Source organism: Crinia signifera, chromosome 1 (genome assembly GCF_055691185.1).
Source record: "Crinia signifera chromosome 1, ASM5569118v1, whole genome shotgun sequence".
NCBI lineage: Eukaryota > Metazoa > Chordata > Amphibia > Anura > Myobatrachidae > Crinia > Crinia signifera.
Window position 1 is genome coordinate 73,110,270 of NC_139217.1, and position 13,508 is coordinate 73,123,777.

At 45.0% G+C, this 13,508-nt stretch overlaps 1 protein-coding gene and 1 pseudogene across 2 annotated transcripts in view; both read right to left on the minus strand.

The window, feature by feature from the left end:
- The window catches only part of LOC146042532 (uncharacterized), a 386,937-nt gene that overhangs the window by 112,313 nt on the left and 261,116 nt on the right, over nt 1–13,508 (minus strand). The gene's annotated exons all lie outside the window — the stretch shown is intronic.
- LOC146040196 (5S ribosomal RNA) lies at nt 10,718–10,836 on the minus strand (annotated as a pseudogene).

The window sequence follows — 13,508 nt, forward strand, 5'->3', positions numbered from 1 at the left end:
AGAACAAGAGTGAAGACCCCAGCACTGAGAGGACTTCGCAGACCCCTGCACCGGGGACCAGCACCGATCCGGGTCCCCGCGACGCTCAGACGCTCCCACAGCAGAGACGCGGCAGCGGGGATTCTTCTGACGCGTGAGTAAAGGAGAAGCAGGAGCTGTCGGGCACACGAAGGGGGAAGACCCGGGGAGAGGGGGAAGCAGCAGCACCCAAGCGCCGGCAGACAGGGCGCTATACTGAGCAGAGACCTGGGGCAGGTGCGGTGATCCCCTGCCCACCCGGGAACCATCGCCATTTTGGATGAGCAGCGTGAACTGCGCGCCATCCAACAAGCTCCAGCCCCGCAGTAATCCACCTACATCTGGCTCCCCTCATCTGAGCTGAAAACCCCCATCTGTCACCCTCTGAGCAAGAGGAATAATCCTTAAAGGGAAACACAAAAATAAAAAAAATAAAAAAATAATAAAAAATAAAATTAAAAAAAAGGAGAGAAGAAGAAGGGGAAATAAGGGCGAAAGGACACATTAGCCCTCCCCTCTCGGGATTGCACTCCTAACCCCCAGCATTGTCATCTTATTAGTGCAGAAGGCGAGAAGGCTGCACAAATCTGATAATCGCACCAGAAGCTACGCCTTGGCCCTGCTGAGTCCTTGGGACCCAGAGGACATTATTCGGCTGACACCCCCCCCCCCCCCCACTAATACAGCACCTCCGGCACCCTTTTTCACAAAAGAGGCTCCCTGAAGCGACCCCCTGGTGGTCAGGAAGTGCCCAGTCACATACTCTGTACCAGCAGGGATGGGCGCCCACGTATGAATCTCTCCATTCAATCACCCCACGTATCCTAATGATCAGTAACGGAACAACATATGTTTAATAATTGAAGTAAGGATGCATGTCTGATCAAACCAGCCTCCCCCCATCGTATTAATAGCTGACTGGTTTCAGCTTTCTATACAGTGTTTACATAGCCGTTATGCCTCCCAAAAAGAGCAAAGCCCCCAAACCAGTGTCTCAGGTCCCCTTTTTCAAACCGAACCCCAGGAGCTCCAGCGGCGGGGTAGAAACCAACATCACGCCCTCCCGGAACTCTGAGCCTAAACCCCCTCCCTGTGACCCTTCTACCTCCCATGTTACCACGCCGGGTTCCCCGACACGCTCAGAGATTCCTGATGATGCAGCCCTAACGGTGGGCACCCTGAAGATACTACTCACCCAAATGAAAGATGAGGTGGCATCAGAAATCCGCACCTCACTTCAGACATGCCAGCGCTCTATTGACGACCTAGGGGAGCGTACTGACGCACTTGAGACCAAGATGGGGGAGATGGTAGGCTCTCATAATGATCTGATAGACTCTCATGCCTCCTTGGAGGAAGAGGTAGCCGCGTTGAGGGAGAGGCTGGTGGACATGGAGGACAGATCACGGAGGAACAACATTAAGATACGGGGTATCCCTGAGAACATTTCTAATAGCAGTCTACACGACTACGCCGTCGACCTCTTCAGGAAGTTGCTCCCATCGGCTTCCTCCGCAGATCTTCTTCTGGATAGAATACACAGACTACCCAAGGCTAGATCGGCTCCTGAGGGCGTCCCGAGAGATGTGCTGATGAGAGTACATTTCTTCCACATCAAGGAGGCACTTCTTAAAGCCGCAAGGCCCACCGCGGAGTCTGCTTCGGTCCTGGGCTCCCTGCAACTCTATGGAGACTTCTCCAGAGCAACTCTACTTAAGAGACGCTCCCTACAGCCCGTTACGTCGGTCCTCAGGAAGGCGAATATTCAGTACCGTTGGGCCTTCCCCACCCGCCTCCTCATACAGAGAGAAGGCTCTACAATTTCTGTTTCCTCTGTTGAAGAGGGTTTGAAGCTTATGTCCGCATGGGGGCTGTGCGACGCCCCTGCAGGGGCCTCCCTAGAACCTCCGACCCGGCGACTTCAGCAGGACTGGTCACTGGCGGAGTAGAAAAAATATTCGTTTAGCCTTACATAATAGGTACCTGTGGCGGTGTCGTCCTGCAAGTCATGGACGATGTGAAATGTGTACCCTTATCTTGCTGAGATATTACCAAGTTAAGCATAGGGGAGAACAAGAAGCCCTGGATTATCCAGACCAAATCTTAGGCATTATGACCTCACAGGTTACCTGGAGGTTGCAGCCCGGTCTAGCCAGAGCACCCCGGTGGACTTACATAATATAGAGTCTTGTTGATATATGAATATAGGCAAAGTTAAGTCATACTCAGTTTTAAGTATAGAACTAGACGATAGTAACATAAGTCATCCTGGGGATAACCCATGTATGCACATAGGTGCCTCGTTGTTATTCAGACATACATGCTCCGCAAGTTCTACTCCAAAGTTACTGCTCCAAATTAAGATATGTTGTGTTATACTCTGTGTTAAGGTGTTTTGTTCCTTAGATTAGCAGTGGGGTGAATGACCACTACCCCCACACAATCTGGTTGAGATGACCTCTGTCAGGTCTCTCACTACGACTCCATATGGAGTCGCTAACTCTAATCTCTTCTTTCTCTTTTCTACCTCTCTGCCCCTCTTTTTCCCCCGTGTGTCCTGTCCCCACCCCTGTACGTCTCATGCGGTCTCACCTTGGGCAACTAGGCGCTACCATATATCGTCTCATGCGCTCCCTACCATGAAACTTGATTATGGTTAACATTGTCACATTAAATGCCAAGGGTTTAAATTCTCCCCAAAAGAGGATGTTGGCTTTGGCTTATTTTCATAAACTGAAAGCACACATTGTTGCAGTCCAAGAGACACATTTCATTAGAACGGCCCCTCCAAAATTCTCCAATAATAGATACCCACACTGCTACACAGCAAATGGCCCACATAAAAAAGCTGGTGTCGCTATCTTGGTGTCTGCTTCCTGCTCTTTTACTATTAACTCACAATACGCTGACCCGGAAGGCAGATTTTTAATTTTAGTAGGCCAGATGGATGGGATAGAGACTACACTCGTTACTTGTTATGCCCCGAACACTAGGCAAATTGCATTTAGCAGGAAACTCCTTGCTAATGTGCAGAAACACACTAAAGGTGCTCTTTTGATTCTAGGGGACTTTAATATGGTATTGGACTCAGTTATGGATAGATCCCGCCCCGTAAGCCGTAGAGACCAAAATTCCCCCGACCACTCCAAAAGGTTTAAACAACTTATTAATGAATACGACCTCCAGGATGCCTGGCGCGCTAGGCACCCTGGACAACGAGACTATACTTTTTTCTCTCACCCGCACCGGTCGTACTCGAGGATAGATCTCGCCCTCATGGACAAATGGACTCTGGCTTCTATCCGAAAGGCCGAGATATTGCCCATTACGTGGTCTGACCATTCCCCGGTACTACTGGTGTGGGATTTGAGCTCTTTCAGGACCCCACCGGGTCCATGGCGGCTGGGAGGGTCGGCTCTGACAAATACGGACTCAAGGAAGTCCATTCAGGATTCGCTCTCTCTCTATATCACAACAAATAAACCAGAGGACACGGGAACATTCAATCATTGGTGTGCGTTGAAGGCGGTAGTGAGAGGCTCCGCTATACAGACAGCAGCAAGGGCAAAGAGGGCAGAGGCCAGGGATATGTTGAAGGCGGAGGAGGAGCTCTCTAGACTAGAAGCGGCCCATAAGGCTGACCCCTCGGACAGGGCTACACACTCAGCACTACTACGGGTTAGGGATAAAATTAATGCCGCTTCTCTCCGAGAAGTACAAAAAAACATCTCTAGACTAAATCAGCATTTTTATCTTTATGGTAATAAGGCCGGAAGGCTTTTAGCCAGGAAACTGAGGGGTAGAAGAGCCAAAGCGAGAGTGGACCTCTTAATTAACTCTAAAGGTACCAGAGTTGTTGACCCTTTCCAAGTCGCGGACACATTCGCGGAATATTATACTAAACTGTATAATCTCAAGACGGATCCACACACTCATCAGCCCTCAGCAGCCGACATAAATGCCTTCTTAGACAGCATTAGGCTACCGATGTTAGACCCCGGGGTCTGTCAAACCCTTGGTGCCCCCTGGTCCCTGCTAGAAGTGGAAACAGCTATAGATGGCTTGCCCCGGGATAAAGCCCCCGGCCCCGATGGGTATCCCTCAAACTTCTACAAATGCTTTAAGGCGGAGCTGGGCCCAGTTCTGACTAGAGTGTTTAACGAGGCCTCCCTGGCGAAGGGGCTCCCAAAAGAAATGCTCGAAGCCCGAATAGTAACCATTCCTAAACCCGGCAAAACACCCACTTCGGTCCAGAACTATAGGCCCATAGCTCTACTAAATACGGATCTGAAACTGTATGCCAAACTGATAGCCAATCGACTAGCTCCCTTACTTCCATCGCTTGTGGGGGGAGACCAGGTGGGCTTCGTTCCGGGAAGACAGGCCCCGGATAACACCTGCAGGGTCTTCAACGTTGTAGAAGTGTGTGACCGTACTAAATCCCCACTATTACTGCTCTCATTAGACGCGGAGAAAGCGTTTGACAGACTACACTGGGGGTACTTAAGAGAAGTATTACTACGCTTTGGTCTTAATGGCTGGTTCTTAGACTCCATATTCGCTCTATATACGTGCCCGTCCGCAAGAGTATTTGTGAATGGCTGTTTATCCTCAAGTTTCCCGATAACTAATGGTACAAGGCAGGGGTGTCCCCTTTCTCCGCTCATATTTGTTTTAGCTATGGAGCCCCTGGCTGAGAAGATTAGATCAGAGGTCCGAATAATTGGCCCGACCATAGGGAATATCTCACATAAAATTTGTCTATTTGCGGACAATGTTTTACTATGCCTACAAGAGCCGGAAAGATCTTTGAACGCACTACATGAAGTTTTGGAGGCCTATTCCTCCGTTTCGTATTATAAGCTTAATACGTCTAAGACCGAGGCTCTCCCACTAAATATCCCCAGTGAGGAAGTGACTCGCTTGAAAGATAGATACCGCTATGCGTGGCAAGGAAGAGCAATTAAATACTTAGGAGTATTTGTCGCCAGAGACGCACACCTGATTGAATGCAATTTTCTCCCGCTCCTGCACTCATTCCAAAAACTAATAACTGAGTGGTTTATCCACAAAATATCCTGGATGGGTAGAATTGCAGCCTCCAAGATGGTCCTTCTCCCTAAACTTATATACCTTTTCCGAGCAATACCCAGGAGGCCCCCCAAATCCCTAATATGTAAAATTAACTCCCTTTTCACTAAATATATCTGGAAAGGCTTGAAACCCCGATTGGCTAGGAAGATCATGGTACTTCCAAAAGTACTGGGGGGAGTAGGGTACCCTGATATTGAAAAATACCATATGGCCTGCATACTTAGCCAAGCCAGGGACTGGCTGAATACCAGCGCCCCGAAACCTTGGGTTACGTTGGAGCGGTCAATGTCTACAACCATCCCACTCGCAGACCTCCTTTGGGTTCCCCACCGGGACATCCCAGGCAGATCGGAACTTAGCCTAGCCACAAGGGCGACACTGGAGGTATGGCACGGGGTACTCGGAGGTGTGGGAGGACTGGGCCTGCCTAGTGCAGAAACTTCGCTTGTAGCCGTTTCTAAACTTATTCCCAACCTGAAACTAGACTCATGGATAGGGGCTGGGATCTCCAGCTTAGGCCACCTATACGAAGCGGGAACCCTCATACAATTCTCTGCTCTACAGGGTAAATATGGTCTACCTAAAAACGATTTTTACAAATATTTGCAAATACGCCACTGGCTATCTGCTACTAGGGGGGGCCAGACCCCTGTTATGCCTGCCCCGGCCCTCCTCACCTCCAGAATGTATAACCAGACACACAAGGGAGGCATTTCCAAGTGGTACGACTATTTAATATCTGAAACTAAGAAGGGGAAATTACCAGCCCAGCTTAAGTGGGAGGTAGACCTTAAGGTATCCTTTAGCGAGGAAAAGTGGGACTCTATTCTTTATTCTGGCTTCAAAATGTCCAAATGCCTACACCATGCGGAAATGTTTTTTAAACTCTGCCACAGGACGTACTTTACTCCCAAGAGACTACATGCTATCTGGCCGAATGTATCACACTTGTGCTGGAGAAATTGTGGAGGTGTAGGCTCTATACTACACATATTCTGGCAATGCCCACTATTATCCCCATTCTGGGCGGAAATAGCTTCCCTTATTGGTGATGTACTCAGAACTCGGCACCAGTTAGACCCAGTAGTGGCACTACTACACCATTCTGACACAATTACTGGGGGGGATATGTATATTATGAGACACATCTTAATTGCCGCCAAGGCGGCAATCGGACAACTATGGAAGTCGACGGAAATTCCCTCGGTTCGACAAATTATTAATAAAGTGCATAGCCACTTCCTCTTCGAGACGACAAACGCTCGATACTCCTCCTCGGCCTCCTCAATCCACTCGAGGTGGTTTAAATGGTGCGAATACCAGGAGTCCCAGAGCCTCCCGCCATTTGACGGGGAGACACGGGAGCTATCAACCCTCAACTCTCCCCTGTCGCAAGAGCATTGAATCTCAACGGTGCTGTTGACTGCGACAGCTAGACCTGTGACCCAAAATGAAAGGCCGTCTGCCCAAGCACCGCCACCCTTTCCCCCGTCCTCCTCCTGTGTCTATTTCTCCTCTTTCCCTCTCTCTCTATAATATGTCAACTTGGCCGGCCAGCTGGGGCGGCCCTTCTCTTTTCTCTTTCTTTTTCCTTTCTCTTCTTCCACTCTTTCTATTATTATTTCACTACTGTCCAAAATATAGGTCAATGATTATTATTGTGATTATTGATTGTTGACAACTCTACATTCTGTATTGCTCAATTATTTTGCATAAGTGATTCTGTATGCACGCATTGTATTTCTCAATTTGTGAGCTAAATGTGAGACCTAATAAAAATCTATTAAGGAAAAAAAAAAAAATCTCCTCTTCATCAGAGATACTAAATCTGACCATATATCTCCAGCAAGGACTCAGGGATATCACTATACTAAAACAAAAGACACCAGTGACACCCATACAGATCACTCAACATCTTGGTATAAGTACACTTACCCGCGGATATCTGTAATAAGGCTAATGTAAGCCATCAGATACCTTAAGGGACATATACGTACACAAGATATTAGGAGAGTGGATCTTCACAGTAGGAGGCATTGCATGTTGATACCGCACGTGCAGCTTTTTAAAATCACTGTATTCACTGTTTTATGTTACATGTTAGTCTGTATATTTTGCAGTTTTAAAAGAAACCATTAAAAGGTATATTTTATGTGTAAAAATTATTTTTTTCTCTTTTGGTGCACCACACCTTTGACAATCCCTACCCTGTCTTCTGATATACTCTGTCTAAAAATTGTCCGTGGTGGCACACCTCTGCACCGCCAAGTGTTACATAAACAAACACTAATACTTGCAGAGGGCCTATGGTAAGATTATTACATATCTCTAATACTATAATCTTGTGCGATTGAACCTACCAAAAACCCCATTTCGTCTTGTCTCTCCTATCCTTAAAAACCTACCCTTGATCCTAATTCTTTTGCTAACTACCGACCCATTTCTCTGCTCCCTTTTGCCTCCAAACTCCTTGAGCATATTGTCTACAACCGCCTTACTGCCTTTCTTTCCTCCCACTCCCTGCGTGATCCATTCCAGTCTGGCTTCCGTCCACTCCCCTCCACTGAAACTGCTCTCACTAAAGTCTGCAATGATCTTCATGCTGCCAAATATAAAGGCCACTACTTTACACTTATTCTTCTTGACCTTTCTACATTTGTGGAACCCAGATGGCTTTACTGGGATCCAAGTGTCCACCAACTGTTCAGAAGGTCTTATGTTCTCCTTTCCAAGAGTATTCTGTCCTCTAAAAAATCTGTGTACCAATTTAATCTTTAGATTGTGAGCTCTCCTAAAGGTAGCTCCACCCTGCTGGTCTAGCGCTTTCTTATTCTTATATGGAGTAACAAACCTTATCTGGTTTGGCCCCTCCTGTTTATGAGGAAGTTCCATTCCCTTTTGGTTCTCCTTCAGGAGTTTGTCTCTATCTATCTCTACCACTTCCTAAGATGCTTTTTCCACCAGACATTTGGGATAGCCTTGTGCCAAAAAAATATTTTTCATGGATTCTGTTTGCCTTTCGAAGGCATCTGCTGATGAGCAGTTCTGCTTCAATCTAATAAGCTGACTTTTTGGAATGTTATTTTTCCAGTTGGGCAAAATGTGAACGTCATACTTTAAATAACCATACTGGTCCACCTCCTTTGTATAGGTTTCCGTCATGATTTTCCTCCCTCTATATAAACCTTAATATCCAAGAAATTAATCATGTCTGAACTAAAATTACATGTGAGTTTCAAACCAAATTGATTGATATTTAGATTGTCAGTGAAAGTTCATAGTGACAAAACATCCCTTTCCCAAATGAAAAATAAATGGGCTATGTATCTGCCATAGAGGACCAGGACTGCCCGAGTCCCGAACCCCAAACATGTTCTTCTTCAAAGAGGCCCATGTAGAGGTTCACGAAACTCGGGGCAAACCTGTTCCCCATGGTAGTACCCTGTGTCTGTAAATAAAATTTGGAATCAAATAAAAAATAATTGTGTGAAAGAATGAAACTTATACCTTGATAAATTACCTAAGTGCTTCAGATACTTCTTGGTCCTCCGCAACATATCCCTCCAATGGCTTTACCCCCAAAATGTGGGGAATATTCGAGTACAGAGACTGTTGCAGGTGACCAAGAGGTAATTATCTTTCCATGGTATATCTTTAACTATCACTAATATTTATTAACACTATAGTACCTCACTGGTGTGCCGTAGTGGGCTTTCTAGCTTATGATAGTTTTTGGGGTGCCACACCCTGCACCTAGATATAGCGCTAGGGACCCCCAATATACAGAGAAGCCTTGGCGTGGCTTGGGAGCATATCATACACCTGCGCAGGTATATGTAACCAATATCTCTGAATTCTATTATCATGTAGTGTTCAAGATTGGTTACTAATACCATTCAGTGGTATTAGTGGAAAAAATGTCTTGTTTTACTTACTCAATATTAACCCCTCCTTCGCATGCACCTGAGTGGTATTACTGAACTAATTGAGCATCTACCACTATCCAAATGTATATTGTGAGAGGCAGAAGGGAGCTAATATTAGGAGGAGATGTGGGTCCTGATATGCCACATCGAGTAGTCTGGGGTTGCTCCAAGGTAGGGTAGCTCTTAGTTTGGATATGTCAAGTAAGGAGCCATTATCATGTGGCTTCTTGCTGGTTAGTCGTAGACCCAATTTAGGATAACGGTGGTATGGGGTGCGGTGCCCCTGGACTGGTTGAGCTGGGTGGCTTTAGTGCGGCATGCCCTTACATTCTATTAACACTTTTCACTCATTAACACTATCTAATTACATTTCATTTTTTTATTTTATCTCTCTCTTTATATGTAGCTTCGGCTTCCTATCAATAATATTTATTAACACTATAGTATCTCACTGGCGTGCCGCGCTGGGCTTTCTAGCTTATGATAGCTTTTGGGGTGCCACACCCTGCACCTAGATATAGCGCTAGGGACCCCCAATATACATAGAAGCCTTGACGTGGCTTGGGGGCATATCATACACCTGCGCAGGTATACAGTATGTAACCAATATCTCTGAATTCTATTATCATGTAGTGTTCAAGATTGGTTACTAATACTATTCAGTGAGCTGGGGGAAAAAATGTCTTGTTTTACTTACTCAGTATTAACCCCTCCCTTGCATGCACCTGAGTGGTATTACTGAACTAATTGAGCATCTACCACTATCCATATATATATATCTTTATCCATGTTCAAAAAACTATTTATCTTGAATGTATGATTTTAAAGCAATAACATATTTTGGTACTTGTGTAGTACCACGGCGCCCAATTAGCATACGTACGCTAGCATTGTAGCCTGTTTTAGTGCCGTGCGATGCGATCTCTGTAGTTAATATGGTATGGACGTTACCTGTGCTTTCAGAATCAGCGTAGGCTGCGCAAATAGCGTAGTCAGTCAGAACTTGCGTAGTGTTCCCGGTCCCTGTCAGATTCAGTCAGAGCTGAATAACTATGAAAAAAGGGAGGAGTGGACCCGCTACAGCTGAAATTAAGGTGGTTTAATGTTATCAATGATCTATAACCAACATAAAAACTACTCGGGCTGATGCTGGTAGTTGTGGTGCTGGTGGTGCGCCCTGCGTTCGGTAACTAGACTGAAGAAGGGATTGTTGTCTTGTGTCTGCTGGAGAAGCAAACCAAGGACAGTGAACGCTTTGTGGGCGCACTCTTTACATAATATCTTGAATGTATATAGTGGAATTAATTTAACATTTAACTTTTAATGAGAACCGCTTAAAAAAGTGGGGCGCAATGAAAATAAAACATATAATATTGGTGGTTTTGTTGTGTGGTTGTCTTTTATTGATATTAAATACTATCATCCAAATACATCATTTTAGACCACACTTTTATATATCATTTACTGCATGTAATCAACACAGGTATGTAGACCTGGGTGACAGTAGGCCGCAGAAATGAGTTGATCCCCTGGGATGAGGATTAATTTTTAGGGGTTTTTTTTTGGGGCTACCCCACTTCACTAGTCAAGAAAATTTGATTGCTAATAGTACGGTTTTAGAACACTGATAGTAGGCGGCTCCAAAGCTGCTTATCTGGTGATCGTGCAACCCCAGATGGATAATACCACACCTGGACTTCTCCAGGGGTCTCCCACCCGGATACTGCCCAGGCCCTTCACTGCTTGGCTTCCAAGTTCGGAAGGGTTTTGGGCAGACCAGTGAGGTATGGTGGTATAATGGGTAGGGGTGCCAATCACAGACAGCTGCTCCAGTTAACTATCAGTATCACATATAATTGCACAGATAAATATTCTTAAAATACCCCTCAAGACTTTAGTGGCACATTGTAATTAAATAGGTGGTACGAGAGTGGATAGTATATCACAGTGCAGACATATACATGGTACCTTGATACTATCAAGAAATATATGAAGTAACGATATTAAGCTGATATAGCACAGTGGATTTGATCAAGGTCAAATATGCACAGTTGCACTTATGAAAAAAACAGTTCCTCTGAGTTGTATTGCCACGGTTGAGTCACAAAAGAAAAGAAAACAGTACATCAAGGTTAGTCACAATGTATCAGTGTGACAAAAAAAGGAGACATTGGGGCTGAGAATTGTCTGTAGCAGTTACTGATACCTGTAGGCTGACTACAGTGGTTTAGGATTCTGACACTGTAGTTGGCTAGATGGTATTGAGTTTAAATTACTCCAATTTAATCTGATTTACCCAGCAGTGTTTTGTGGCTATCATGGTTAGAAGTTGGTGCGCTGTAAAATATGCAGTCAGAATCTCTCACACATATCTGAATCAATGGCATGAATTGCACAGTCAAGATAGAGTGGGTGAATATAAGGGGGAGCAGCGCTCAGAGGCAATGCTGTCCGAGATTGCCCCTGTACCTGGACCTGCTTGTGAACCCTGCAGGTAACTAGAGTATCCTGCACAGAGCTGCGTTGTTGGGGGGGGCTGAGTGACGTCCGTCTCAGCCGGCACCGGGCGCCGCTAGAAGTCCTGCGGGGAGCTGGTCAGGGAGGCTTGCTTGGAGTCGTCCTGCTGTGTGTTCAAAGTGGGTGACGTGGGGGGCCGCTGTGGACACGTGTTTCGCCTACGACAGGCTTCGTCATGCAGCGCCATTTTGGATGAGGGCATCTGCCCTTTATTCTATGTCCCGTCCAATGATGTGCTTGCGTTCCTGGGTGACGTATCAAGTCACCATTGGTTGTTATCTTCTGCTCATATTCCCTGGATTGTGTGACTTTTTTTAGCCTACTCGCCATATTTGTAAGGGGAAGACTGCCCTATATAATAAATTTGCATCGTGTTGGTGACTTAGATCTGCATTATGTGTTCATGATGTCTACCTAGAGTATATACAGTTAGTTACTGCTGTTATGAGACCCTGTAGGTTCATGATGGGAATAGTTAGTTGTGTGCACGAATGCACTTGATAATAAGAGGCCATTTTGGTTGAGGGAAATTTACCCATACTGGATACAATATACTGCTGGCAATGCTTTATACATTATAAGGTAATAGAATGGTATAGTTAATGCATCAGGGGGTAATGTGTGGGGGCATTTGGTGGTAGTGGCAACACTGATTTGGAAGATTATTTTTTAAAAATATTTATTTTATGTACAAAAAGTGGTTTAATCAGAAACGTAATTATTTATTTATTTTCAACATTTTCATAATTTTTTAGAATGTTTTATTTATTTGTTATTTTTTTGAATATTATTAATTTTCTATTGTTTTAAGGTTTTTATTCTTTTATTTTTTTTAAAAATGTTTACATTTTTTTTGTTTTTATGCCCTTTTATTTAATAATAATTGATTTCATTATTATTGTTTCACTACCATCTGTCCTGACCAGGGGGCTGCCCCACTGGACAGAAATGCCCTCAGTAAGGGGGACTACTGTATTTGGCTCTATATTGGTGATAAATACTGTAATACTTTGTTATTTGTAAGGTATATGGCTGTATATACCTGTTACTAGCCCCTGATTGTGGGCGACACGGTGAGCATTGGTGGTTGGTGGAAGAGGGGTGGTAATGTATAATGGTGTCTATTGAGGTGGATCTGGTATATGGCTGTAGGTGCGGAAATGGCTCTACTATATCTCTCAAGCCTTTGATTTGACACAGGTAGAATGAAAGGAGAGAACAAAGGGGGGGAAAATTGGACTATAGTGATTGGGCTATCTGGATGATCCCTATTGGTGGAGGGAAAAGGGTGAAACTAAGGGAGAGTGGAAATTACTGCATACAGAGGGCAGTGGCTGGGGCTGTATAGAGTATGGAGACCCCCCCAACAACGCAGCTCTGCGCAGGATACTCTAGTTACCTGCAGGGTTCACAAGCAGGTCCAGGTACAGGGGCAATCTCGGACGGCATTGCCTCTGAGCGCTGCTCCCCCTTATATTCACCCACTCTATCTTGACTGTGCAATTCATGCCATTGATTCAGATATGTGTGAGAGATTCTGACTGCATATTTTACAGCGCACCAACTTCTAACCATGATAGCCACAAAACACTGCTGGGTAAATCAGATTAAATTGGAGTAATTTAAACTCAATACCATCTAGCCAACTACAGTGTCAGAATCCTAAACCACTGTAGTCAGCCTACAGGTATCAGTAACTGCTACAGACAATTCTCAGCCCCAATGTCTCCTTTTTTTGTCACACTGATACATTGTGACTAACCTTGATGTACTGTTTTCTTTTCTTTTGTGACTCAACCGTGGCAATACAACTCAGAGGAACTGTTTTTTTCATAAGTGCAACTGTGCATATTTGACCTTGATCAAATCCACTGTGCTATATCAGCTTAATATCGTTACTTCATATATTTCTTGATACTATCAAGGTACCATGTATATGTCTGCACTGTGATA